The 26,036-nt window shown below is 41.4% G+C and overlaps 1 protein-coding gene across 3 annotated transcripts in view; it reads right to left on the bottom strand.

Moving 5' to 3' along the window:
• Positions 1-22,975, bottom strand: part of ZMYND11 (zinc finger MYND-type containing 11) — a 685,469-nt gene extending 662,494 nt beyond the window's left edge. The window contains exon 1 of one of the 3 annotated variants that reach the window (XM_086941507.1): positions 22,678-22,975. The gene's annotated coding sequence lies outside the window, so the exon portion shown is untranslated. Of the gene's footprint in view, positions 1-21,908; positions 21,931-22,677 lie in introns of those variants that run through there. The other 2 variants (XM_086941508.1, XM_086941509.1) reach the window with 2 other exon arrangements.
• Positions 22,976-26,036: the final 3,061 nt, after the last annotated feature.

Raw genomic sequence — 26,036 nt, 5'->3', positions numbered from 1 at the left:
TGGGTATTAGATGTCTGGGGGATGTCATGTGTAAGGATGAACTATTAGGGTTTGACTTGTTGCAACAAAAATTTGGTATTCCTACTAGCCACTGGTTTTTATATAAACAATTAGAGCAAACAGTGAAGTCACTTAGACCGAGGGTATCAATTCAGGAGTTAAATCCGATTATGAAGTATGTAATGAATGGTGTCAAGAAGATTAAAATAGGGTATAGCTATCTTTTACAGGGCTTGGGAGATGACATTGGACAAATAGAATCTGCCTGGGCTCAAAGAATTGGGGATCCAGATATAGACGTAGATTATGTTCTTGCACTGAATAAGAAAGTACTAAGAGCAACTAATTTAAAAGCGCAGCATTACAAGATGGTTTTTAACCTGTACTATAACCCCGCTAAGCTGTTTCAATGGGGTAAAAGAGATAATGATAGGTGTCCAAGGTGTAATCAAGGCCCGGCGGATTTATTGCATAGGTTTTATTCCTGTCAGAATCTTACGCCAGTTTTAACAGAAATGGAAAAGTTTTTATCGGGGCTGCTAGAGCATCAAATTTCTCTATCCCCTACTACTGTTTTGATCGGCAGGGATGAAAACCTTATAATTGAACAAGAAGCTGAATCTTTTATCTTTCTGTCCGTGGCTGTTTTTAGAATCTTAATTGCGGCGGCCTGAAAAGATCCGATAGCTCCCACTTTTCAGATGTGGTTAACTAGGCTGCTGGGGACTCATAATATAGAGGAATGCCTATATAGCTTTAAAGGAAAAAGGAGGAAAGACTATGGTAAAAAGATATGGGCTCCTCTTAGTAATTGGAGAGAAATGAGATGAATACATTCAGCAGTCCTAGAGCCGATCAGGATTGATTCTCCTACATCATTTGGAATGTAACATTTTGTCATGAAGCTGGTCTGGTGTCATGTATTGGTCGATTGTTAAGATCTGTAAGATGTATAAGATGTATATATTAATTGCAATGTCTGATTTTATCATATTTTATCCAGTTGATATTTGTAAATTTGTTTTGATACTCAGATCCATCTCAATAAAAATAAAAATAAATGTCCTAAAACTCTTTCTGACAATGTCTTGACGTAAACTACCAATTGTTTCACTGTACCCTTTTATACAGACTCAAGTGCCACTAGTTTTAACCTACCCCATTCCCACATACAAGGTACAGTTTTGATTTTTTGAGAATACTAGAACAGGTGTAATATTTCTTTATTAAGGTTCTTAAACAAATAAATTAAAAAAAGGCAACTGACAGCATACAAGTTTCTTTCCATAATAGTTTTTATGTTCCTTCCTTTAAATCAATAGGAAGCTATTGCCAAAATGGAAAATACGAATAGCATAAAGTATTCTTTTTTTTCAATTTGAAGCCCATTCATATACACTGTTCACCAACATACCAATCAGTTTACCTGAACTCCAATTCTGTTTCACTTTGCCCATACCCAAGTTCAAAACTCCCTGCGAGGGAGCAGGAATCACAAATCAGCGCCCTATATCAATGGGATTGGGGATAAAAGTATTTCAGAATAATGTGGTGAGGAATTTGTACTTGATGCTACATCCCAATCCTCTCTCTTAAGACTTGTTGACAGACCCTAGAGAAATACAATATGCAGATAGGAAGGGGTGCGGGGGGCAGAAAAACGCTAACCACAGAGCACAAGCCTAGCCAAAAATCTTGACGAGCATGGCTTGACTAAACAGAGCATCTGATGTAACACCGAGTACTTGCAAAAACTGCCCAATGATCAATCTGCAGATCACATCCAGTGGAACATATGCTTGGAAAGACACTAATAGTTTGTTGACCTTGACTGAAGGAGTTTTAATATTGACTGGATGAAGGGTGTTACCCCGAAACCAGTCCCACAATGCTGGTTCCTGGTCTAGGGAGGACCTGGGTTGTTCCTGGTCTAGGGAGGACCTGGCTTGGCAGTTCGGGCTGGACTGTTTCATGAGGAGCAAATGGTTGAGTCTAAACTTGGGTGGCATGGTGGTGAGCAAAAGAACAATGGATTTAACCCAGATCTATTCACTGAGGGTGAATGTTTGATTTGGTCTGCATTTGTCCATCATTTGTGTCTCTTTTGGTATTTTGAGTAAGACTTGGAGACTATCTGGCATAAAGAAACTACCTCCCTTTCTCATAGCATCACAAATAGATTTACTTGGAGAACACAGGTCTTATCCATTCCTATAGGCAAAGAGAAGGTATTCTGTGGGTGACAAGGGACACACTCAGTCCATAACAAATTAGAATAGTACCTCCACCACTCTTTTGCAGAAAAGAAAGACAAAGCCCAAACCCAGCCATGGCCAAAAACAATGATATCCATGTTCTTCCAGGCAAGAGTGAGCCAAGAAACTATGTACCCCGTTCCCTTAAATTTTCAGTGGGACTGGGATTGTTTTTATTCACAGGGATTCAAATTTGCTCTTTGAGTTTAAACTAACAGCTATTTTATAGTTAAACCTGTTTCTTAAATGGTTGTATTTTAAAAGTAATTGGAAACAGACGTGTAGCATATTGATATTTATTTATTAAACAATGATCTTGTAAAGTTTTTTATAAACTACACATGAATTAGATACATTTGATAGTTTACTTCCTTTGATTGCCTAAGGAGGCAGAGGAGAAAAAGCCCTTGTAAACATTATTTTCTTCTTAGCCCATAGGATGGTCACATCTGTTGGGAGAGGCAACTTGTAAAGCCTTAGATTTAAAGGCAATGGCAACAGGATCTCATGTCTTGTTTTCTGAATTCCAATGCTTTTGTTTCAAAAATGAGTTTTCATATATAACAATTGGAATTGTACTGCAACAAAATCTCCTAGTAAAACAATGCTTCTTAAGCATCTTAGAAATAGTCTGGATCTCCTAAGCTCAGAAGTAAGGGATAAGGCACCAATTCCAGGAGTTCCTAATTACTTATGTGTTGCAAATCTTTATTAGGCACATGACAGCATTCACAAATAACTAATAGAAACGGGGGATAAGAAGAGACCAAAACAAAAAGAATGGAGCCTAGATGATTAGCTGGCATCTCAGTCTGATTGCAATTTATCGGGGTAGTAGGATCAAGGACGGGGTAGGTGTTAATTCACTAAGAGGGACAGGCTATGTAGAACTTTTAAATGAGGTTAAATTTCAAGGGCATTCAACGACACACAAAGCTGCCATGCACAGAGATGACAAAAACAGCTTATGTTGCTGCTGGCAGAGTGCTCTCGAAAAAGAAATTATGTACTTGTCATTTGGATTTGTCCTTCGGGTTCCTGTCGGTTTGTTGTGGGTGCAACCTTCCCTTCAGCAGACTGGAATGACCTCACATAGGTAAATGTAAATTTTTAGGAACAATGCCCAAGGAAAAGCTCGTACCCAATATATCCAACACAAATCTACCTTCATTGCTCCTCATAGATAACTCAGGATCATAACCAGGGCAACTATAATTACGGACTTGTGCAGCCACTGCATTTTTTTCCCGCATAATTGTAGATTTGCCACATAATCCATCATCTGCTGCATAATCTGAAGATTTTAAACAAAAATGCTGTTTCTACTCAAACGGTACGAAAATTACTAAAGACGCAGCAACACTTGTTGCAGCTCAGAGGAAGGCCCTTTGCAAAGGTTGGCTGGCTACCTTTCTGTTGCTTATTATTGTATTTGGGTGTTACATTGGTACTAATGAGGTGCAACCAATGCACATACAGTGCTAACTAGTGTAAACATGACAAAATTATGAAGTAATACGATCACAAAATATGCTACATTATGCCAAATAATTTTCCTTTTCTTGCTGTATAATTTTCTCAACTCTGCAGAATAAATTGTCCCTCCCCTGCTGCATAATTCAAGTTGCTCTGATCATAACTAACAAGAGTATACATATAGTTTCAGTTAAATGGATGGTGAATAAATAAACATAATGATTACAAAGAGTGCTGTATAAGCAAATTGGATGTCCTTATATTCTGTTAGTTTGAGGAAGCAGCGTTTTTGGGAGTAATACGACATCAACAAAGATCTGATGTCCTAGTCACTCCTGGCTACCCTGGAATCTTTGGCTCCTTCAGACTGTCCCATCCCTAAATGGTTTCCTCACTCACAAATGTTTGATACGCTTGTTCAACCTTTAGGGCCTTAAAACCGGGATAGACAATTTTTGCCTCTCGTGCAGTTTTTTGCTTCACTTGCATTGTGAATGCTATTGATGAAAGTTCACAAGCAACAACTGATTATGCAGTGTCCAGTTTTTGATGAAGAGGATATGGTGCCCAACTGCCTATTTAACCATGAGTTACCTAAGTCCTTCTACGTACTGGCTGTCTTCACAGAGCAGCACCCACTACGCCTCTTCAAGGCAGGGAGCATCACAGTAGTGTTGTAGGTGTTTCACCACAATCACACCAACTTTTAAGCCCAGGATGGTCTCAAGAAGAGGGTGTCAGCACACTGGTTTACCTTTCTCATTGCCTCTTCAGATACATTCAGCTGCTGCTCCTTGCATTGTTCTGATAAAGAATGGCATTCTTGTTTGTTTTTTCAAGAAGGGTTAATGTTAGTCCATTAGTAGAACTGTTGCTGTTAGCCCTTTAAAAGTGGGATGCTCACATCTGCACCTGAAATGATATAACAACTGTTTCACCGTTTTGGCTGTTTAACCTTTAATTCCCTATAAGAAAACAAGTCAGATACTAATTTTATTTTGGATTTCACAAGTTTGCCAAGTGATGGAGCAAGGGCTTGTATAAAAGAGACTTGCTCGGGTGCAATCCTCTCATATAACTCATAACACTGTATTAACAAAGTATTTAGTAAATTAACATGCACCTCATTACACTTTTAGCAAGATGAAGCTTGCATGCGTGTTTTACTAACAAGTAACCCGAGCGAAACTTAAAATGGCTGCCAACGCGGGAAAATGTATTGCGCATGCGTCAACTGCATCTACGCAGAATGAGTCTGTGCTCAGAGGAAAATCTTTGCAGCTGCACAAATGCTTCTAATATGGCCGCTTGAAAGCCCACATGCTAAGCATCAGCTTTTCTGAAACTAAAATAAGCTATTTACTAAGTGCTAATGCAGGGAGAGTTTTTATGAGTAAATGGGATTAGAGTAGAGATAGGTGGTATACAGTGAAATCATTTTTTATTTGAAATTAATATGTTGCTCTTTGACTTCTCTATTAGATCGTATTTGGGCCTCCCAGTGAAGCAGAAGTCTTTGTCACACGTGATTTTCGCACAGGCGCAGTGTTAACCAACCGGGAAGCCATGATGTAATACTTGAATTCCAGCCAAGGCCATCATTGCAACATGGCCTGGGAACCTGATGGACATCCTGAAAGCTGAATAAAGACGGACACCAAATGTATACATTTGTCTGATAAAGATGTGAAAACGGGTGGGAAATAAAGCTTGGGAATAAGAATTAAAGGGGCGGGAATATTAAACAAAGAACCAAAGAAAATTATTAAAACTTACCATGGTGTGATGCTCATCCCTCCTTGCCTGTCTGATCAGAATTAGGGGTTTCACACAATTTAAACATTAATGGGTGGTACATGAGCAAAGAAAGGTATAATTGGGGTAGTTTAGTTAGATTGGCTCGTGATGCTGAGAGAACGGGATGCTGTCCAAGAGCTGAACAAATGCTGAAGAATCGATTTCAGATTTCGAATTTGAGCAAAATAATTAGAAGATGATCGAGGAGGGAAATTAGGCAACTTAAAAGAAGTTTGCGGAAGAATCGAGGAGGAAGATAGTATCAGAGAAGGGTGCGACGCAGTTGCCGCATCTAGAAGAGGTCATCTATTCTGTCCTGAATCCTGTCCTGAGACCTGTCCTGAAGTCTTGATCTCCTGATCCTTTTCAGGGGACCCTTCCAGCTCCTTGGCCAAGGGGTTGGTTTCCACACCATTCTAGGTAATTACAATTCTGTGCATTATGTCAATGTACTGCTCTCACTATCCTCTTTTTCCAGAGTACTGTCATTTTGAAACCTCATTCTAATATAGGTGCCTGGTTAATGAATTAATTGATTTTTCCTTCCTGGGAAGACTGAGCTTGTACTGTATTCTTGTTTTGGTTCACATCAATTAACTAGATGCAACATTTAAACTTTTCCTGAGTCTGTGGTTATTTTCAAATAAAAAGAAATAAAAATTTGTCATTTCACCATCAACTAGTTCCAACTAATAGATCCATTGACCTGAGGAAATAACTTTTTGATCATTGAAAGATTAGTTAAATTAGACCAGTAACTAATCTTATAAAAAGACATTTATAAAAATTGACCTTCCAGTGGTATATGCTAGCCTATGTGAGTGTGTGTGTGTGTTTATGGGCCCAGGTGAGTATATGGTGTTTGAGTATATGAGGTTGGTAACCCGCTGGATCAGTTTTCTAGTAGCAGAGCTATGGTTATTATTGACTAGTTCGATGGTTATTATTGATTTCATGTTTTAACAAACCAGTTCATATTTGTTCTATGTTGTCTGGAAATTCCCAGTAAGTAAATAGCGGGTGGTGAATGGAAGTCACACTGCAGTGAGGTTACTCGCCTGTTGGAATAACGCTGTGAAGCTATGCAGGGCTGGCAGTGTTAAATTTGGGACCACTTCCGTAAAAAAGTGAGAGTGATTTGATAGCAAAGAGTTCACTGGTGAAACTTTGGTCTTGTATCACCTAAAAAGGGTAATACCGAAGGAATAACAGGTTCGTCTTAGCTTGAGTAAAGAGTAAGTGGGAGGTTTTACTCGCAGTATATGAAGAGTAAGCAGAAGGTCTTACTGGTAGCAAAAGAAATAAACTGTCCTATTGGTTTTAGTGGAACAGACAGAGTAGCGAATGTTTTTACGATGTTATTAATGAAGTTTGATGTAAAGACAATGAGAAAATACGTTTTTGAGTTACCTTGTGAAAGAGGATCAGCTGGTGGAGTTGCACTGACGTCACAGAGTGCCGCGCTGGGATTGGTTGAAACAGCGGGTGTGTGACTGATGCAAATTTGTAAAGGATGGGCAGTAGTACGGAGCGATACTTATGTCACAATAAGGCCACGCTAGTATTGGCTAAACAGATTGCGCAAACTCGAGTTTGATTTGATGAGACAATAAAAGCCGCCCTAGGGTTGGTGAAACCTGAATGTGAGCAAGAATTAATTGGTTGTCAAAAATAGAAGCCATAGTAGCATTGGACAGAGGAGTTTGTATGTGGAAATACGATTCAACTTTAATAGGGAATCGCCCAGACAGAAAGGATTTAGGATTTGCAAGAGATGAATATATAAAAAGATCCTCTCCTAAAATGTACAGAGAAGAGAGAAAAATGTAGTTGATGTAGAAAATTAAAAATTACTTCAAGAAAGATAAACCCATTAAGACCAGAGAAGGAATTTTTATCTTACCTCTGAAAACTCCTGCCTCGTTTGTGATGATGGAGAGAGGTTACCATACCTTTGTGTGATTAAAAAATTGGATAGAATACACTAGAAATGATGGAGTGTAAGCTTTCCCAGAAAATGGTACGTTTAATGGAAGAATCATTCATAATTTAAGAATGCGGATGAATGAATTAGAACCAAGACCTAGATTAACACAGTATGATTAAAAGAATGGGAAACTGAGTCATTTGAGCGCGATAGAGCCAGGAGTAGTAGAAGTTATAGAGGAGTTTTCCTTAGACAAATGTGTGATTCACGAGAAAGTCAGATGAAACAATGGAGCCAAGCAATGATTACGGAAGGACTGTATCCTGTATTAATGACTGAGGAACAGTCGGGGAGAAAGTGTCCAGGAAAAACGAAGCATTTAACAATGACAGGTTGTGGGGAAAAAGAAGATGAGTTTATGGGAGACATATTAACGAAAAATCCTCCACCATATAAGGAAGAACCTAGTAGAACTACTCCAAGTGTCCCCGCCTTAGAAACACCTTTGGTTCCACAGGTTATACATGATCCAATAAATTAAAGAATATTCCAGGAATAAGAAAAAGAAATAGAAAATAAAAATAGAGAGGAATGGATCCAGAAAATATCCCAATTCAATACACATCCTGAAGCATTGACAATAGCTGTGACTATAGGTCCCATTATTCCATTGTATGGAGATAAAGCGAACTGTCCCAAACCGCCAATTGCAACAACCCCTTTGAATAAAACTCGAAAAGAAATCTTAATAATGGATGACCAAATTAGTGAATGTGATTCAGTAATATCTTTAAAGGATTTACCAATAAGGAAACAGATCAATGTAACCCCAAGAAAAGTTTAAACTAGTTGTTCCAAAGAAGGAAGATCAGCAACATCCTCCGGAGTCAGAAGTGCTACAGCAGTGACTCCAGAAGATCTGGAGATATGGGCACAGGGAATAGAAAAACAGAGTTCAACCCCAAAGATTTTGGACATCTTTAAATTGAAAGTAGAGCTAGAAGAGATGATAGCTGGATATAGATAGGCTAAATGCTTACAGTGAAAATGAATTATTGTTGATTTGTCGAAGCATCACTAGAAATGCAAAAATATTTCATGAGAAATTGACAGATCTTGTCTCTGAAATGGGGATTGAAATAGGGAGATCGAATGTATTACAGAAGCCCTATAGAGCAGAATTCACTGATAAAGACTTAGAAAACAGGAATGTATCCCGAAGGAAATTGCAGATTAAGGAATTAATGACCATTTTACAAAAGAGGGGAGACTTAGACAGATGGAAAGCTAGGTGGTTGAAGAGAAAGGAGGAAGCACAGGCAGGTCGAACCACATCTGAATTCCTGTTGAAAGAATCAGGAAAAGCAGAGAGATTGCGCCTGATGAGAGAAGTTCCAGGAGGGGTATATGTACATGTCCCATGGACTCAGCAGGATATGTTATCATTTATTAATGATTTTCCTAAGTTAAGAGAAAAAACAGTTGAATGGTTCAGGCAGGTTGAAAGGTTTGTGAAAGTTTCTAAGGTTTTGTTGAAAAGATTTGGATGGTCTGTATGACATAGTGGTGGTGCCTGCTGATTTATGGACAGAATGTGATGAGTACCCAAGAGATGAGAAAACGGGAGCCCCTTCAGGAGGTAATGATGAAATATCACCAGGTGATAACTTTCCTAAAGGGAAAAATTCTACCAAAAGAAACAGATTGGGTAAAAATAGTCTGAACAACCCAAGACATAAATGAGTCTGTACATGATTATTACGAATGCCTATTACAGGTATTCAAGCAGTATAGCGGATTTAAGAACACTGGAGATAAGAGTATGGGTCATTTTGTATATTGGCTTTTGTCTGGTTTAAGACCAGAAATTTCACAAACGGTTCAACAACACATGCTGTGTTGTCAGGAAAAACCCATTGACGAAATTCTAAAATATGCCAAATATTGGGGAGACAATATTGAAAATAGGTGAAAAAGTTGGAAGAAAAAGTAATGTGGGCACAAGTGAAATTGGCAGAACAACAAGAGCTTAAATGAAATAGTCAGAGAGAAGATCAAGTGAAAGGACAGGGTCAGAATGATAATAACGGGGGGAAAACCAAGAGGGTGAATGAGTAGAGAGGAAGCAAAGAAGAAATGTCCTTGTCATGGGTGCGTAAAATTGGGACATTGGGAAAAAGAGGTTAAAATATTCAGAATAATAATGGCCAAAATGAAAATTTAAATCCAAAGTTGCAGAATGAGGTGATAATGAGTCAACCGCAGCAGGTTGTTAATCAGTCAGTTGCCCCACCTGCCCCTATGTGTAAGGAAAAGAGGTATCCCCGACTAAGGTTCCTAAATCGGGATGACTAGAGTGTTTGAGAAGACGAATATTTAGGAACATGGATTTCAAAAGGACGTTCACCGACAACAAACAACACTGACTATGGATAGACGGTACACACTAGAATATATCAGAAAAAGGGGGGTACTTTATTAAATAATATAAATATTAAGGATCTGGCTTTTTAACATTCATTGTCGATCCAACATTGGTTATGATCGTATGCCCTTTATATTTATCTTGTGTCACAAGGCATTTTTAAATAGGAGTATACATTTCATAAGTAGATTCAAAAATTACAATACATAAATGAATCAAGGTGACAGTAAATGAATCAAAAAAAAAAAACACACATATTAAGAAAACATGGCTAAAGTTAATATAACATTGCTAACGCGCGTTTCGGCTGTGAGCCTTCATCATGAAGCCATGGTATATATTCCGAGTGTACCCAATAGATATTGCAGCCGCAATATATGATGGTGGGCTCTAGATGTACTTGAGAGGTCACGCAAGGAGTGCAGAGGGCTGCTCTTCACTGCGTTACGGAACGATGGTTCGTGACGTTGGGTGCCAGGATTGTCACCGGGAGCAGGATGTTTTTTAAGGAGGCAGTTATTGTGCAGGTCACGATGTGGTGTGTCCTTGCTCCGGCTAAAAGAAGATACCGTGTAGATATCCGGAGCTCATATTAGAGTGCGGGAATTCTTGTTTATGGTTTATATGATGCGATGGTATGTTTGATGTTTCCTCACTCCAGTTGGGGAGAAGGGGGGGGGTGGAACAGGACGTTACTTCAGATAGCGCAGATATCGGCCTCCAATGGTGGGATCTGGCTCTCCGGCGTCTCGATATATTCTAGTGTGGCCCACCTGCCCCTATGCCAAATTTGTGCGCGGAGCATTGTACAGTGCGAACACCGGATTTCCAGGAGAAAGTGGTAAGAAGAACTTTGTAACTTCACAGTTTCTTTTGCAGGATAGTCATCTTCATGGAGATGATCAATGACTGTGCCTGAGAGGGGAAGGAAGAAGAGTGCGTACTTGGCGCATCCTTACCGGTAGATCAGTCAGGTCCATATATTGATGGGAAGGAAGAAGGAAAAGATATCACCTTTTTGTTGGACACTGGTGCTACCCGTTCTACTGTGAGAACAGCAGACATCCCAAACCTACCCCTCTCGGGAGAAGCCATCCAAGTAGTAGGCGTTTCAAATAAACAGATTAGAACCCCAATCACTGAACCAACGGAGGTGCGAATCGGTAATTTCAGAGAAATGCACAAGTTTGTAGTGTGCGACTCTAGTCCAGTAAACTTGCTAGGAAGAGAATTGTTGTGCAAAATGAACTGCACAATTTTTTGCACACCGGATGGTGTTGCGATTCAGACCCCCGATGAAGACGGTGTCTATAAAATGATGCTGGCAAAAAAGGGTACGGAAGTAGACGAGATTATGACAAAAGACAATTTACCAGATGAACTAAAAACTACAGTGAATTCAGAGGTGTGAGATTTCAATGGAAAAGAAGTAGGGTTAATGACCAATGTAGACCCAGTAAAGGGGACTGTAAAGGAAGGTGCATTCTACCCAAATACTAGACAATACAAAATGAGTCCTGAAGTTAAAGCAGGTGTTGCAGCAGAAATTGATCAAATGGTTAAGCAATGCATTTTAAAAGAAATAATGAGCAGTCCTTGTAATTCATCTATAATTGGCATTAAGAAACCTTGCGGAAAATACCGGATAGTGCAGGATTTACGTAAAATGTACAAAATAGTTGTGCCTTGTTGCCCAATAAAGCCAAATCCAGCAGTAATCCTGTATCAAATAGCATGGAATACAGGATGGTTTACTGTAATTGATTTATGCCAAGCATTTTTCTCTATTCCTTCACACCCAGATAGCCAATACCTCTTTTCATTTAAGTGGAGGACAGTATTTTAGTATGGAATAGAGTTCCTCAAGGGTATACAGAAAGTCCTTCGATTTTCAATCAAATTTTGAAAAAGTGTCTAGAAACACTAGTGATGCCCAGAAAAGCAGTCTTAGTGCAGTATATCGATGACTTGTTAATTGCATCAAAGTCACGAGATGATTGCGTTACTGACTCAATTGCCTTTTTAAATCATTTGGCTGATGGAGGACACAAGGCGTCTCCAGAGAAATTACAGTTTTGTCGAACTGGAGTCAAATATTTAGGACACCAAATAGAAAGAGGAGTGAGAAAAGGGACCCCTGAAAGAATAAAAATAATAAAACAAATGCAGTTACCACAAACCCAGAGAGAGATCTGAATGTTTCTTGGGGTAGTGGGATATTGTAGGCAATGGATCGTAGGTTTCTCCTTGTTAGATAAACCACTAATACAGATGACACGGAAACGAGCAAAGGACCCAGTAGTTTGGGATGATGTAAGCATGGAAGCTTTGGTGAAATTACGAAATTGTTTGTGTGAAGCTCCAGCTCTAGGTATACCAGATTATGCAAAATAATTTGCACTATTCTGTTGTGGAAGAGACAATTGTGCCCTTTCAGTAGTAACCCAAAGGCATGGTTTGATGAGACGTCCAGTAGCCTACTTTTCTGCTACTCTGGATCCTGTGGCGTCAGCATTACCTGGTTGTTGAAAAGCAGTAGCCGCTACTTGCATGAGTCTTGAACAAAGTGAGTCCATTGTGATGGGACATCCGGTAAAGGTGTTTGTCCCACATTCAGTGGAGATTCTTTTGACTAGAACACGAACATAGTACCTTACCCCTAGTCGGATGACTAAGTATGAAAGAATCATTTTAGGAGCAGTAGTCAGGTATACTGTACTAAACACTACTACTTTATTACCAGATGTACGTGGGGAAGAAGTAAGAGATGAGGTAGCGCATGACTGTCTGGATGTTACGGAGTTATGCACCAAGCTCCGTCCAGACATACAAGCCCTGAAAGAATCAGAACATGAGCTATTTGTAGATGGCTCGTGCACGAGACACGAGGAAGGAGGATTAAGTGCAGCTTATGCTGTATGCACATTGGCTGGAATAGTCGAAGCATCCTATTTACCAAGAGTCAAGTCTGCACAATTAGCCAAATTAAGAGTTGGCAAAAATTGGAAAATAACCATTTACACTGATAGCCAGTATGGTTACGGGGCTGTGCATGACTTTGGCCAGCTCCGGATTTCATGACTTCTTCAGAATCCCCCATTAAAAATGTTACATTTGTGAAAGAACTGTTGGAAGCAATACAATTGCCAAAAGAAGTGGCAGTGGTCAAGTGTGCTGCACATCAGTCAGGAGACAACTGTGTGGTAGCCGGTAATAGATATGTTGACCAGGTTGCCCAGCACTGTGCCAAATATAAAATGGCAATAAACAAGAAAGTTAAAACAAGTGGAATCAGCTGCCAACTTATGTTACTCTCAGCACAAGAAACATGGGACGGAGTGAGACAATTACAGGATGAGGTGGAAGTGAGTGAGAAAGAGGAGTAGATAAAAAAACAGGGTGTCAAAGGGGGGAAGAGGATGACGTGTGGATTCACCAAGATGGCAGACCAGTGATGCCAAACTGTTTACTCTCTCAAATGGCCCAAATGTATCATGGAGAAACACAAGTAGGTAGGGACGCCATGATCAGGCTATTTAACCCCTTCCATGCTCATGACAAGGTCAGCTCGTCATGAGGCACAGTGGAGCTGTGCTTATGACGAGCTGACCTTGTCATGAAACTATAGTATTCAAGCATTTTCAGCACAGGAGGGGAAAACCCCTAGCAGCCAAGGTGTTAAACTGAATTGGTATCATCTGAGATTTAGGGCTGTCGCAGAGAGTATTTGCCAGAAATGTTTAACTTGTCAACAAATAAACACAGACAGGCAAACTGTGGTAATAGTTGGGGAAAAATTGGAAAAGCAGAAGGACCATTTATGAGGTTGCAGATAGATTTTATCCAAATGCCACCATGCAGGGGACTGAAATACGTCCTTGTCACAGTTTGTTTATTCTCACGATGGGTGGAGGCATAACCTACTACAAGACATGCCAGCATAACAGTTGCCAGAATACTCCTGAGAGAGCTAATTCTGCAGTTTGGTTTTCCAGTAACTGTGGAATCAGACAGAGGATCTCACTTTAATAATGAAATAATTTGGTTAATCCGTGAAGCATTAAAAATTGAACAAAAACTGCACTGTGAATATCGTCCAGAGACTTATGGAGTGGTAGAACACTTGAATGGCACAATCAAGTCAAGACTGGCAAAGGTATGTGTATCCACATCACTGCATTGGCCAGTTGCATTACCTCTTGTTCTGATGGGACTCAGAAACATTCCTGATAGAAACACAGGATTGAGCCCCCATGAAATCCTCATGGGAAGAGCAATGAGATTAGTATTTATACCAGGACATAAGCTGTTGAGTATAACTGATGACCTGGTAGTAGATTATTGTAAAGGTTTGGCTGAGCTAGTGCCTTCTGTCTCTCCCCAGGTTGGAGAAGATCAGGCAGCTGGATCAAGCACATGATCAAAATCCCAGAGACTGGGGGGTAGTGAAGAATCACACTAGAAAGTCGTGCCTAGCTCCCCGGTGGGAAATTCTGCAACAGGTTATACTGGTGTTATGGTGCTGGACTCCGTACCCCTGCAGGGGACGTGGAGCAAACACAGGACTGGTGGCTAGCTACCCCCCTCTCACCTGCTGGTGTCCCTTCTCACCATGAGTCCCCTCATTTCCACCAGGACGAATGGTACGAATAAGAAAAGGAGTCCCTTTGGTCCAGCGGCATGGTAATCAAAGACGGGTCCTTTAATGACGGGTTTGACCATGACGAGACCCCTCCCAATGACGTCACCACGCTGCGGACAACAAATGCGAGCGGAATCAGGAAGTCGGCAGACGGCGTTTCCCCGGAGGACGAGAGCAGCGTTAGAGAGCAGAGAAGAGGAGAGGAGAGGAGCGAAACTTTGCAGAGGAGGACGAGACGGTAGAAGATCTCCGCGGTGATACCAGCAAGCCCGGAGGCCAACGTCACCCCGAGGCGCCCCGCCACGCTCCCACAGGAGGAGCGTGGCTTCAACAGGTACGGGCAGAGTGGCGGGTTGGGTGGGGCGAAACAGCCTGCCTGATACCAAAAACCAGTGTAAATAAGTGTAAAAACTCTGTGTACAGATTGCCAAATTACCTGTCCCTTTCACGAGCACTCGGAGCACTTCTTGAGTTTGTAGATAGCACTCCTCCACTGGGTTTCCTTCACCCCCAGTCCTTACCCAAAAAGCTCCTGGTCACCTTTCTAATACCCCCACTTGTCTCTTTCTCTCCTGGTTGCCGGACGGAGCGGAGAACCTGTTGTCATCTTTACTCCCAGAGCCCAAGCCTTTCACCACCCGTGGCTTCTGTCTCGTTATCAAGACGGATCCAGCAGCCTTCGCCAGGGAAAGACTGACAACCCGGAAGCGGAGGTCCTATATAAAAATAAAGCCTTCTTTGAGATCCCTACTTTAGGCCTCTGACTCCTTTCCTTCTGCCCCTTCCACCCCATTACAACTGGTTACAACAATAGCAGTGAAATGTGCAGGATTGCCTAACTGGATCCATGTCAGTCATACTAAAAGGGTACCAGCCCCTGAGGAAGAAGGACAATAACTGACACAAACAGTTGAGGGGGCTGAAGGTTGTATGGCTGAAGAATCAAGAATAACAAATTCTGAAGTAGCTGTTCAAAAACAACAGAGCACAAGTCAGGAAGACTGGATACCAGTAGTTGACATACCTGTGATTATTAAAACAAGAAGCAGAGCAGGATTAGAAAGGCAAGACACTAGAGAGGAACAGACGGGTGTAGAAGAACAAGCTCAGGAAGGAGTGAATAAAGGTGTTGGAGACCCTGAGCAGGATCAAACAAGGAGAGAAAAATATGCTCAGACAGAGGTGAGCCAACACATTCATGAATCTGAGGAGGGACAGATAGGCTTAGAAGAACACGTTCAGGCTGCAGAAAAGCAAAGTGTGGTAAGACCTGAGCAGGACCAGTTAGGAAAAGAAGAACAAGTTCAGGAAGAAGAAGATGAAGTCAAAATAAGACCCAGGGATGTGGAATTCCTATAGCCTGACACCCAGGACATATTGTTTAGGGTCAAGGGCAACAAGTTTTAATGTGTATTTTTTCCTTGGGACAAGTAGGCCCAACCCCCTGCAGAACAAACCCTTTGGCTGCCAGTTTGCAGTAGCACATTTAGGGCCAGGGAAGGGCACTGCCTGAAGTTAAGTTATTATGTGTGTGCCTATGTTAATGCTGTTCAAACTTGTAGTGACGGTTCAATAATGGAAAGCCTTTATTATTAGGTTGAGCGCTCTAAGTAAATGTAAGTTCTGATCGCACTACAGACAGTGGTTACAGTGTAAAAATGTGTACTCACGGTTTCAAAGTTTAGCAATATGAGGCTCCCAGAATGCTCTCTGATTAGATGCAAATATTTGCATAAGCTTGAGAGCAAGATTAATGACTCTTTGCTTTCAATATAAAATGTTCCTAAAAAAATGAAAGTAGGAAAAAAAACATTTTGCTAAACTACTGTGAAATTTCAGGTACCGTTTCTTTGCAGCATCATTTAATAAACTGTGTTGATGCATGCTTGTATTTCGCAAACATATTCATATTGGAAAATCAGTGTAACCAGTTTCAATAAGATTATGAGAAACATAAAAATAAACAAGCATTGGCAAAGCCAGTAGGTCTGAAATTAGGGGTCAGCTTTTTAGTTTTGCCAATACGTGACTTGCTTTGACATGGTTTTTGTAAAGCCTTCTTGATGCGAGAGCTGCTGGGCCCTCTCCATTATAACAAACATTAGCAAAAGCAAATAAAAATTGGTCTAAAAGAAGCACACACTGCCACATTAGTTACTGCCACTGAACAAAACTACTTTGTGTGCCAATATACTCCTCGTGAAAGAGCTTAATGCCGTCACTCACAGTGAAGCCAGCCGATACAGAGAGAGGGAAAGAGAATTTTAACAAACACAAAAGGTTGTGGTGAATGCCAGACCAAATTAGGGGCCCTAATATTAAAAAGTCTCAAAAGTGCACCCTTGGTATATGTCCTTGCAATAAGTACAGCTGAATGGCTTTCGTGAATTTACAAGAATGTATAGAAGTAGGGCAAGAAATGTACTCCTGGAAAATATTTGTGAACTGCAGTTTATCATGAGCAAATGTGCATGTGTAGATTAGCTCATGCGAAAATCCGAGTGTTTGCAAGGTAATTTTCCCATCAACCACTTTTTTCCCAACTCTGGAAGAAAGTTTACGCCCGCCATTGTCAGGAGTAAATTTCCAACATTTCTCACTATGGAAAAGATTAGAGAAGAGTTGTTGAAAACCCTTTTAACATGCAAGTTAGTAGATTTGCACAGACTTAAAGGGCATTCCAGCCCGGGAACTATTGCGTACCACTACCTTCAGTTCCAGTATGTAGATCTGCAGAAACGTGGCAACATAAAGAGATTGCTAGTATTCAAAAACTACTATGGTATGATCCCTGGCATAATCAGAGAGGCTATATAAGAGCTCTTATATAATGAGATTGCTGCCATAATTTGTTGCCGAACCACATGGCACCAAAGGGACAAGTGGATTTTGTTACAGGACAAGTAGATTTATGAAGCAACTTGCCCCAAGGACAAGTAGATATTGTAATAAATTCCACACCCCTGAAGACCTGAACAGGACCAGATAGAAGAAGAACATGTTCAGGCAGATGACGTCGCCACTATAAGCCCTTAACAAGGACAGATAGAGAAGGACTCTGAAGACACACTATATAAAACTCTTAAAATAAAATAAAAGATAATCAAATTGTGCACAACATAACGTAAATAAAAAAATACTCGAAAGAGACGAAGAAAGTGAAAGTGCAGTACAAGCCAAAAGGGTCAGAAAAGGTGATAATTGGCCAGGTGGTGTTAACCCGTTTAGAGCGTCGAACGTTCAGCGCCCAGTGCTGAACGTTCGAATAACGGGTGCGGCCCCGTCGGCCAACGGTCGTGCGCAGCACTAGCAAGGTAGTGCTCGCGACGACCGTTGGCCGACGGCAGCACTTAAAGGGTTAAAAGACTTAAGTATTACCTAAAAACATTAAGTGAAGAACCTGAGCAAGTAAATGAAATTTCCAGTCAGTCTGGGGAATTGACTGGAAAACCAAGACGAAGGAGTCAAAGACTGCAGATTTTTAAACAATAAGTTTAAGGTTCCTGAGTGGACTTATGTAATTTTTCAAGAATTTGAAAATCTAGATTTAAATGATGAGACTGAAGAAGAAATAACTGAACAGATTGAATGAGAAGTGAGACCCCCTTGAAGATCAAATAAGTAAAATTCATAAACGTAGGGCAAAGAAAAGATGAGAAATATTCTTAACCCCTTCAGCGCGGCGCGAATTTTCGCGCTGTGCTGAAGGTTCTAATGAGCCTATCGGCTCATGACGGAACGGTTTCGTCATGAGCACAGCTCAACCGACGCTCATGATGGAACCGTTCCGTCATGAGCATGGAAGGGGTTAAATTAAAATGGCTTATGATAGGGTTGCTGGAAGACCAAAACGAAATTGTATAAAGAAGTAGAATATGTATATGTAGCATATTTTTAGTACTTATAATCTGGTTAGTATTAACAATAGCAGTCCCATTTTATGTTGACAGAAAATAAAAATTAAACAGATACTAATGAAAGGGTTGCTCACCTAAAGGGAAACAGAGTAGAATGAGAAGCATCAGATGAGTTAGATTTACATCACACTGTGACTAATAATGACACTGCTTTTAATGTATTCACAAAGCTATTAGTTCAATATATAGACACTATGGAGGTTAGTGATTGTTATGTATGTATGAAATTACCAGCATCAGTAGCAGAATGTGTTACATATCACTGTTTACCGTTAATATATGGTATTTCATGTAGTATATTAACGAGTTTATTTTATAGAACAGGAAAATTACAGTATTATTATTCAAACGTAGATGTGATATTTTCAGAGATTCCTATTCGCAAGAATATGAATCCAGTTCTTAGTAGTAAAGATGCACTGGTTGCGGGTGAATATTTTCTAACTATGAAAGCAATAGATATAGCAGAAGCAAATAAAATCAATTTAACATGTTTAGTACACGAAGAAGAAAATGTATTTATGAATTTAGTAGAGGAAAGGAGACAGAACTTCCAAAGAAAGGCTTCTGAAAAGAAACCTCAGATTCCTCAAAGGGCTGAAAAAGAGGAAGTGGCAAGACTCATGCTGCGATGTCCCTAGATTTAAAAAAGAAAGGGAAGGTCTGCCTCCATAGATTAAAGACTGACTATAACAATGTATTTACTGGTTCCAGTGAACGTGAACATAACTTTTTGATCATTGGAGGATGGGGACTAAAAGGGGGAACAGATCCAGTATTTCCTGGAATTTAATATGTGTGCTGGAATAAAGCTTATTTTAGGCTGCCTGCCCGATGGTACAGGAGTTGCTATTTTGGAATAGTATTCCCTAAAGTCATGTGAAAAGAATCACTGGAAGCAATTAAAACTCATAGCATTGTACTAATAAAGTATTTTGTAAATTAACATGCACATTATTACACTTTTAGCAAGATGAAGCTTGCATACGTGTTTTACTAACAAGTAACCCGAGGGAAACTTAAAATGGCTGCTACCGCGGGAAAATGTACTGCGCATGCGTCAACTGCATCTATGCAGAATGAAGAGTCTTTGCTTGGAGGGAAATCTTTGCACCTGCGCAAATGCATCTAATATGGCCGCTTGAAAGCTCACATGCTAAGCATCTGCTTTTCCGATACTAAAATAAGCTATTTACTAAGTGCTAATGCAGGGAGAGTTTTTATAAGTAAATGTGATCAGAGTATAGATAGGTAGTATACAGTAAAATCATTTTTTATTTGAAATGAATATGTTTCTCTTTGACTTCTCGATTAGTTCGTATTGGGGCCTCCCAGTGAAGCAGAAGACCTATCCGGAGACCTGTCCTGAAGTCTGTCTCCTGATCATTTTCAGGGGACTCTTCCAACTCCTTGGCCAAGGGGTTGGTTTCCAAACCATTCTAGGTAATTAAAATTCTGTGTAGTATGTCAATGTACTGCTCTCACTATCCTTTTTTTCCAGAGTACTGTCATTTTGAAACCTCATTCTCATAAAGGTGACTGATTAATTAATTGATTTTTCATTCCTGGGAAGATGGAGTTTATACTGTATTCTTGCTTTGGCTCACATGAATTAACTAGATAAAACATTTAAACTTTTTCCCGAGTCTGTGGTTATTTTCAAATAATAAGAAATAAAAATGTATATCATTTCACCATCAACCAGTTCCAACTAATGCGTCCATTGACCTGAGGAAAGAACTTTTTGATCAGTGAAAGATTAGTTAAATTAGAAAGGTAACTAATCTTATAAAAAGACATTTATAAAATTGACCTTCCAGCGGTATGTGCTAGCCTAAGTGAGTGTGTGTGTGTGTGTGTGTGTGTGTGTGTTTATGGGCCCAGGTGAGTATATGGTGTTGGAAGTATCTGAGGCTGGTACCCGCTGGATCACAAGAACACTTGATAGCATACAATGCAGTCCTGACTTTTCAGCAAACAGTGTGTTACATTGTGGGGCTTATAGATGTGGACTGAAATCTTTCATTCTGGGCTTAAAACTCCTGTATGCAAAGTGATGTTGTCTAAAATTGCCCGAAGGTGTTATAATATATATATCAGGGAGCCACTGGTCAGCTATATTTTTAAATACGACGAAGTTGTCTACTCCATTCCAGGAGCTGCTTGTTTCATATATAAAACCAAAAGTAAACTCTGTTCCCATATTGTATGTAGGTTCACTTCTTCATTCACATCATGCACTAAAAAAACATTGGCAATCCAAATTATTTTGTCACTTGTGTAGTGGAAATTTTTACTTTGAGGTTTGCAACATAGAAAGGTACAACATAGGCAATTGCAGTGCAAACCTTCCCCAACTCAAAAAAATAAGTGAAGGCCATGTAGCAGGAGTAATATCATAATGTTCTCGCATACATACAGACCAAGCGCAACACTAGTAGCTAATGCACTTAAGAGAGAGTGGTGAGTTAAAGGACTGTTGTACATTCTCTGTAAAGGGTATAAAACTACAAGAAATACAGTACTGCCGAAGAAACAGTAAACCTCTTACGGAATTACCGTACATTCATGTACGCACATAGGATGATGAATTCTCACCTACCTAGCATGGTACGTTTAAGAAATGGGTACCACATCTAGCACTACAAAGAATCCATGAGTGCTACTGTTTACTGGTTGCACTGTGTTTTGGCTACGAGTTCCACTTTTTGGGTGAGGTTTTGTCCTTTATTCAACATTCATGTTCTCCCTTTGACAGATGTCAAACCTAACTTAAAAATGTGTGTAATTGAGCTAAAATGTTTTTACTTGTGCTTCCCTAACATAAGTTTAAAAATATACGGGTCAAACAACAGACATTGATCTCTTTCCTGTAAACATGTGTCAACACTCAAATATTGACCTATGGAGGAAGAAGGTGCCTACCTCAGGACTACAGATCGCACTATCTCACATAAAATATTGTAAAACAGGCCATGGTTTAAAAGGCATAATATGCCAGTGTATTCAATATATGTTTTTTTTTTAATAAGATGGGGCAACAACAGTGGAAATACCCCTTATGTATAGAACAGGTACACCATGGGCATAAATAGTGCAAGCTTCCCTCCTTCACAGGAAAGGTGCAGCAGAAACAGAATAATCTTTCTCCATCATAGGACATATCAAAATCAGGTAAGAACAGTGCAAATGTTGTATCCTCACAGAACAGGTAAACGTGGCAAATGCAATCTTCTATTCCCAGCAGAACAATCATTCACAGACCACTACATTTAAGGCATGAGTGACATGTGGGTTACAGACTGATCTCTGCAGCAGATGCTTAACTCAGAGGAATTTACAAGTGGAATAGAGACAGGATATGTGAGTTTTGACACCGTTATCAATTATGTGATAGTTTACATCGGCAACCTGTAGCGGCTGCTTGTTTTGATACTTTGGTTTTCCATAGAAAGAGAAGTAAACAAACCTTGGCTTAAGTATGCTCTATACAGGTACACAGGTGTCAACCTCTTCGACAAAGTTTGGAATGCGTGTGCACTGTTCAAAATGTTCAGGGTCGCCACTGCTTGTCTGACATGCAGTCAGGGTTGGTGTTGTACCATACCAAACAAAACCCTTACATGGGGCGTGCAGTATGTCTGATGGTATTGATTCTCACGAACTTCACTTTGAATGTCACTTCTTTTAAATTAGACTTCCAATTCTGGAAAAATCGTATGTGACAGTTGAGTCTTACGTACCTGGTATAAAATTCCGCTTTAGTGACTGAAATACAAAGGATATATGCTTGCTGGAGATTTACATCAATATGACATCTAACTAAATAATTTGGTCTAAGCCACACAAAAGTAGGAATTGCTTTGAAACTGAGAAAACGTAAGGGGGAAATACTTGTCATGTCATCGACTTCGTTTCGGGCCCAGGGCCAGTTGCAGAGACCTGAACATACCGGCAGCGGTCCAATGCTGTTCGGGGTGACACTGAACATAGCTGCTCTGCCCTGATCAGTCGGTGGACTAGCATTGCACTCCGGCACATCACTGTAGAACCTGCTAGATCAGGCCTGCAGGACCGGAGGTTACATAGCGAGGCCGCGGCTTTCCACATAGCTTGAGGAAACAGGGTTCCTCCCTTCAGGATGCTTTGGCATTGCCTCCAAGGAACGAGTCGCTGCAGAAATACAAGTGCATCAAAATGCAATACAATGCAGAGGTGCACTTGGCACAGAAATGTACCTGCTGCGCGTCCCTCCCCTGTCGGTTCCTCTCACCAGTGTCTTGAGCCGAGACAGCTGGAAGACTCCTGTGACCCGGCCATACGAAGGTGCCGCAGTTGGTGAGGAGATTGTGGCCCCTTGGAGCACTCTTTCCCGTGCACAACGACTCTGGTGAGTTGACTTCCGCCGGTGAGAACCACCCGGCCTGTTCACTGCGTCACGAGCGGCTAGCTTCCTGTGGCCCCACCATCCCTCGTCTCCGTGCACCGCAGCTAGGGTGAGAAGACTTCCGCCGACGAGAACCACCCGGCCGAATCTTGCGTCACGAGCACGTCGCTTCCTGGGGATCCTTCCGGCATTCCTTTGGTACCGTCTAGTTCTTACTGAGGAGTGACAATAACGTGTCATTTAGCCGCAGGACAGGTGGGGGTCACGTCTAGTGCAGCTAATCTGAGAGCACCGTCTCTATATGTTGCCTCAGTCTTGAGCCCGGTTTCGTGACGCTGTTGCGGATTCATTTGTCCCATTGATCACTGGGGGCCGAAGCGCCCTCGGATGTGCTGAGGTAGGGGCGCAGGGCACGAGCTAGGACTATCACCGCTCGAAGCGCCTCGGGTCTTCCAAAACATGGCCGTTCTCAGTTGGCAATAATTCGTATTGAAGGTGAGTAAGGACAAGGAAAACTCCACCATGATGTTCTGGAGGGAGGTAGACAGAAGGCATTGGGTGATGGGGTTTCCGTATCTCACTGCCAGCTTTCACCGCGTCTCTTTCTCGCATTTTGGCAATTCCTTTTCCGACAGCGATACAGGCGAGGGAGACACTTAGGATGATTCTAAGAATACCGAAACTAGTAGGTGGGTGGCTACTATTGGAAGGTAGTCAAAAGAGTGAAAAATAAGTTTTTCGAGACGGGTAATGTGGGATGTCTGTCGGTAAAAGTGATCGAGGAAAATGGTGAGATGTTCGAGAGGTGTTTATGGGGTTCTCGTAGTGTATGGGTTTGAAATTCTGGGGGCTGTAGATGTTCGGGAACAGACCATTACAGAAGTGGATACATTTATGGCTGCTAGAAATGTAGCCATACAATTCTAAAATTCTTCGTACAGGTGTCAGTCGTGGCCACTGTAATTATGATGTTCTGCGAAAGCGGAATATTCCGTATACTTCTCGATTAGCCACTTAATCCACCATCCGTAGCATAATTGCACTCTTTTTCGTATCAAAGTTTATACGTTAACCTCTTCAAGCATAGTACTACAGTTCAATTGATACGCTTGCAAATAATTTCTAACAATTGCAGTGCAATAATGTATATCAATGAACTGTAAACAGTTCAGACTGATACAATTACACTCTGATAGCTCCTCATTTCTTGGTCCACTAGGGATGGGATGTGTGGCTGCAATCCAATGTATTGCAGTTCTTCTTTTAGCTTCAAACTTTTTGATGGCGAGACCCCCTTTATTAAACCTTTTTAGGCGTAAGGACCCCTTCTGACAACATTTCTAGAACCTGGTACTCCTCCTCATCGAGAGCCATAATTGCCCCTATTAGACCTGGCATGTTTTGTTGTGTTTCCCCGTCTTTCTGCTTTCAGACCTCCTACTTTTGACAGTTTTTGCTGGTTTAGAGTGTCTGCGCACTTTCTCACTGCTGTTCAGTGTTATGTGCAAGTGCTCCTATTGTACATTGTATTATGGATTGGTGTATCCATGATTGGTATGTTTGACTTACTAGTAAGTCCCTAGTAAAGTGCAATGAGAGTGCCATAGCCTGTAAATCAAATGCAGCTGGTGGGCCTGCAGTTCTGACTGTGCCACTCACCCATGCAGCCCTTCAAAGGGTTCTCAGACCAGCCACAGCAGTGTCTAAGCGCAATTTGTAGCTGCCATGTCGACCTGGCAAGTGCACTTGCCAGGCCCTAATTTCCCTTTCCCTTACATGTAAGTCACCCCTAAGATAGGCCCACGATACCTCTGTGGGCAGGGTGCCTTGTATATTAAAGGTAGGGCATGTACTGGTGTGTGTGTGTGACGTCCTGGTAGTGAATTACATTGTGTTTAGTTTTTCACTATGGAAAGGCTATGTGTCCCATAGGATAGAATGGGAGTTTACTTATAATATATTATAAGCACATCTTCCCATTGGGACAAGATAGAGAAATGGTGGTTAGCATGCCTCAACTCAGAATTTAAAAATGCATCTTTTAGTAAAGATGATTTTTATGTTCTGTGTTTGAAAATACCACTTTTAGAAAGTAGGTATTTCCTTGCTTAGCTGTCCTTTGTGCCTCTGCTGGGTTTGTGGATTGACTGTCTGGCTTTAGAGTGACAGAGGCTGGGTATGGGCATTCTCATCAGACAGCCATTGAGGGGGTCAAGGTGTGTCCTGTCTCTCCTGGATGAGTAAGGGCTGGGTTGAATAGACCTGGGTTGTATTTAGAGTAGTGGGAGGGGATTTCCTTGCACCTGAATGGGCCTCGTCTGCCTTGGGCAATGCTGTTTCCTCCTCCTGCCAGGACGCTGGGCCAGAGAGGATGAAACTAGTTTGGGTTGTGCACAGACACTCCGTGCCCAAATGAACAAAGAGAAACTTAGTATAAATATTGGGGGCCAGAACTTTAGAACTCGCTGGAATCAAGGAACCTGCCAAGAAGAAGAGCTGGAAGAACTCCCAGGAGGAGTACTGCCCCTTTGTTGTGTTGTTGATTTGTTGGGTTGGCCTGCAGTTGCTGCTTCTGCCTTGGGCTGTGAAAGGACTGGATTGAAATTTCTTTACTTGTTGCTGAGTAACTCCAATGGCTTGAAGTAGAGCTTGCCTCCTGTTATGAAGTCTCAGGGACCGCAAAGACTTCACTAACCTCTGGGTACCACCTCTGGAACCGTGATTTCAGTTACCACAGAGAGGAGGGGAAGCAACCGGCTCTGTCGCTGGCTCCATGTCCTGAAGGCACCGCAGAGGACACTGCTGCATCTCAAACTGCAACCCTGGTCTCACATACGACGACCGCTGCTTGCAACGTGACCTGTGGGAACTGCACTCCTCCCCGCCTCACTTCACTTCGCCACCCTGGTCTCACTGATGCCATCTTTGCATGCTGACGTCAAAACCTGTGACTGCACCATAGCTTTGGGGCACGGCTCGTAAGTCTTGCGACGCACTGTCCCATCCCACACCGCAGGCCGGAACAACCGACGCCAGCTCCCCGCAACCGGCATTGTCTCCTGCACCGTGATCTGCCAGCACCATAACAAGTGCTGCCTTCACTGCGCAGCGCGGCCCTGATCTCACCGATACCACTGGACGACCATCACGAGCCTCTGCCTGAGGGCACAGCACGCCGCACCGCTCCTCTTCACACCGTGACAGTTTCCA

The sequence above is a fragment of the Lissotriton vulgaris genome, chromosome 10 (assembly GCF_964263255.1).
Source record: "Lissotriton vulgaris chromosome 10, aLisVul1.2, whole genome shotgun sequence".
NCBI classification, from domain to species: domain Eukaryota; kingdom Metazoa; phylum Chordata; class Amphibia; order Caudata; family Salamandridae; genus Lissotriton; species Lissotriton vulgaris.
This window is presented reverse-complemented; position numbering and strand designations above follow the sequence as displayed.